This window comes from Sinocyclocheilus rhinocerous, unplaced genomic scaffold, assembly GCF_001515625.1.
Source record: "Sinocyclocheilus rhinocerous isolate Xijiao unplaced genomic scaffold, SAMN03320098_v1.1 scaffold5236, whole genome shotgun sequence".
NCBI lineage: Eukaryota > Metazoa > Chordata > Actinopteri > Cypriniformes > Cyprinidae > Sinocyclocheilus > Sinocyclocheilus rhinocerous.
Genome location: NW_015665840.1, coordinates 14,481 through 18,821, shown reverse-complemented (window position 1 = coordinate 18,821; position 4,341 = coordinate 14,481). Strand labels below are relative to the sequence as shown.

Sequence of the window (4,341 nt, the reverse complement as noted above, 5' to 3'; positions counted from 1 at the left end):
CATTTCACTTACAGATAGCTACAGACCTGTCTCTCTCCTTCCGTTCATAGCGAAAACTCCTCGAACGAGTTGTTTTCAACCAGGTATCATTGTTTCTTTCACAGAACAAAAAACTGGACGCTAACCAGTCAGGTTTCAGGAGTGGCCATTCAACTGTGACTGCGTTACTGTCAGTTACGGAAACAAGCGACAGCTGAAAACTCATCTCTTTAAACGCTACTTGACTTCATCTTAAAAAAAAAAACTTTTTCTTTCTCTTTATTTATTCCTTCCCTTTTCTAGCTTGTACTTATTTGAACAATGCCTAAAACTTGGTATTTCAAGCACTTCCTGTGTCTGTCGCTTTGGATAAAAGCGTCGGCAAAATGACTAAATGTAAATGTAACTGTCATACTGCAAATGCCCGGATCCTTTTGCACGTATGACAGTTAGCGGAAGTGAGAGAAAAGTGTTTATAACGTTTTAAATATGGATATTTTTCTTACAAAAATGCATGGATTTGATACAGGAGGCCTTTATTCACCCCCCAGAGCCGTGTGAGGCATGTTTTATTATGAATGGATGCGCTTTATTTGACTACTTTTGGACTGTTGAACAAAAACACCCATTCACTGCCATTATAAAGACTGGAAGAACCAGGATAATTTTTAATATAACTCCGATTTGATTCGTCTGAAAGAAGAAAGTCATATACACCTAGGATGCTTCGAGGGTGAGTAAAACACAAGCTAATTTTTATTTTTGGGTGAACTAACCCTTTAAACTTATTAAAACTTATTATAAAAAATATTTAAAAAATGATGTCTCTCTCCTTAAACATCATTTAAATAAACAGATATTAAAATATATGTTTTTTATGAGCCCAAATATTCAAATACAATATTATATATATATATATATATATATATATCCTACTCTGCATATCTGCATTTAAATAGACAATCACCCAATAATGTAAACTTTGTCATTATTTACTCAGCATCACGTCGATCCAAAACAAGGATGCGTTTCCGCGATCTGTTTAAGCTTAAGATACTTTAGAGAAACGCTGGGATACACTGGGATTTATTGGGTTCCCAGCAATCTTCTTATCTTGCGCTTAACAGAAGAAAGAAAAGTCATACGGGTTTGAACGACATGAGGGAAGTAAATGATAACAGAAGCTTTGTTTTGGGGCAATCTAATATGTTTTCCAAAAAAAATAATAATAATGGGATGATGACATTGAAAGAAGAAAGTCATATACACCTAGGATGCTTCGAGGGTGAGTAAAACACAAGCTAATTTTTATTTTTGGGTGAACTAACCCTTTAAACTTATTAAAACTTATTATAAAAAATATTTAAAAAATGATGTCTCTCTCCTTAAACATCATTTAAATAAACAGATATTAAAATATATGTTTTTTATGAGCCCAAATATTCAAATACAATATTTTTGAAAAATGCCCACCCCCAGTGGAGGCGTCTGATTGAGCGCTGCAAATGGGTAAAATCAATCTCTTGGCTGGAGAAAATAGCTTTGGGTATTCTGAGGGATTTTTGTTACTGCAAAGACATTGAAAAAGCAAAGCTCCAGAGACATTCTGCCATTTTCTGCATGATGGCAACACGCATGCAGACAGTAAGACATATTTTGCTGAAAGCATGGAGGAGACAAGGCAGTTTAATAACGACCAGAAATGTGTTTTACATGCAGCAAGTAAGCTGGTGATGTTTTCTTTAGTATTCCCCCACAATACAATGAGAGAGAGACAGAGACACACACAATTTCAACTGTTCATATTGGGCAGATTAAATTGTATATTGTATACAAAGGTTATTTTATTTGCAATTCAATAAAAATGATTTCTATATTAAATATGTTGATGCACTTTTTTGTTAATTTAGTGAATTAAATACGTCAGAACTGAAAACATGAGTAATCTTATTTGATTCTTTTCTTTTTTTTATTTTAATCTTGATGGACTCACAGCAAAAGATCAGAAGATTCATATCAAATACAAGCATCAGGTTAACGCTTGAGAAACATTACAAAACTAAAGACTCACATCAGCCAAACTATTATTAGAAAACAGAGTCCAGCCTCTGCTTCTGATTGGATGAGACACACATGAATCTGATAAACACACACCTGTGATGCACATCACATCAACTCTAAATTAAGACATCAGTAAAGTTGTGACTGTAAAAACCAAACGCCATCAGGCCGAACTGTTCTGAGCAACGTTTCCATTAGTTTGAATGACTCTCACATGTCAATACGTCCTGGCCAATATATCCACCATGGTATAATCAGCATAGCAAAACATCTGTTGCACATACCGACCAGCCCTACTACTGTGAAATGTGACATTTTGATGATCACTAATTCTCTAGAAGTTGGTTTCTGATAGACTGGCATGGAAAGTGAGATGAGGTTTACTGAATAAGTGACTAATACTGAAAAAAAGCCTTACTTTGTATTATTTGGCAGCTTGTTCCCTGTAGGTTGTAATGAATAAAAACGAGCAACAAGCACAACATTAAGTGAAAGGATCAAATGATTCTGCCGAAAAACTTTTCAAAATTTGGTTTTGAAATTATTTGGTTTTCAAAAGCCTCTTCCGGCAAACCACTTTGCTTTTCAGTTTGACCAGTGAGAACACAAAGACTTTAAAAGCTAAAAGTGAAACAGGATGAAGAAAGTTGAAAGAATAAAAGGGACAAAAGAGGAAAGAGTGCACAGGACAAAAACATGTGAACTCAGGAAATCAGCCTGGAATCAGACCCAAACCAACCACAAACTGGGAAAAACAGGAGCATCTCATGCATCCCTGCTCCTCATACACATGTTAGGAAGCACGGCCATCCCTGGAGGAAATCAGCGAAAGCGATCCACAACTTCAAGACTGCATAATTTATCAGCTCGGAGAGCTGTTTTGGAGCATTTCTGATATTTCATTTCTTTTTGTTTACAAAAATAAGATTAAAAAAAAACACTGGAAATCTACATGAAAAACGTGGGAATTTAATGTCTCTGGTCACTATTATTAGCTTCTATTCTGTACCCACTTGAACACTCTCAAACATGATATTTAGATTTATTGATTTAGCAGACGCTTTTATCCAAACTGACTTTCAAATGAGAAATATAACAAAGCAATTCATCTTGAGGAGGCTATAACATGAGAAGTGCTAAAAATACATTATATTTTGGTTTCTCTTGACTAAAAAAATGTACAAACCAACTGATTTTTAAATCGACTAGTTGGCGGATTGTTTAAATGACTAGTCAATTCCTCCGTTATTTGAAAGAAGACCAGTATAATTAAGCTGGTTTTTAGTTCATCTGACTCCAATAAGATTACAGCGCTGACCTCTGCAATTACATGATGCCTTTATATTAGGAAGAGGCTCATGATATGTCCTTGACCCCCAAAAGTTTAAAAACCCTACTATTTGTTGACCTCACTAACTATATGGTTATTGGATGAAAGATCAACTAGGCAACCATCATGCCACACCCCTTCTCTTGACAAAGATTTAACTGGGGCAGTTTATGACAGAGTAAGATCAGAGCTCCAGCATCACAGAGATGAGGCATTACCATCAGCAATAATGATCATAAACAATTCCCTGATCCGCCTGCTGGTTCAGTACATGCAGGTGGTTTTCAGAAACATTCCTTCATTCATTTCAGTAGTTCATGGGCTGTGCAAAACACAGTGGATATTGAAGAACACTCCTGAAGCACAGCAGCACATAGCTAGAGATGTTCGGATAAACCTGATAACACTTGACTGGTAAAAATCCCACTTGTATCCTATACAAAGACATGATACTGTCATCTCTATGCCAAACACAACAGTTTAACTGAGGCTTACTTATGTGCAATCAATTTGAAAAACCAATAATGACCCAATCCATAATTTGTGAATCTGTGATCTCCAGGTAATGTAGTTATCACTGTTGTTTAGTTATGTCTGTCCCTCCATGAAGCTCTGTGTCAGCATTTTGTTTTCCTAACCCTAATCAAACCACTTGGACTTGATGACTTTCGCAGACAGCTTTGACTTTTTAAGGCAGAAGAGTCCATGAAAGAGGATAATATGAGGAAATATGGAAACAAGGAAATGTTACGTTGAAAACAAATCATCACATTTCCAGGATCACCTGCCAGGTGCACATGCCGCCATTTGTTATGATTAAAATTATTGATAAAGGTAATTTGCTTAAAAATAATAACAATAACAATTTCAAACAAACATCACTAACAATCTATTAAAGAAATGGAAACAGCTATGCAAATATGACCTGTCAACATGATGAACAGGGTTTCATATTTGTTTGAAATACATAT

At 35.5% G+C, this 4,341-nt stretch overlaps 1 pseudogene; it reads right to left on the bottom strand.

Annotated features, from left to right (window-relative positions):
• Positions 1-4,341, bottom strand: part of LOC107731600 (1-phosphatidylinositol 4,5-bisphosphate phosphodiesterase beta-1-like) — a 111,207-nt pseudogene that overhangs the window by 106,043 nt on the left and 823 nt on the right.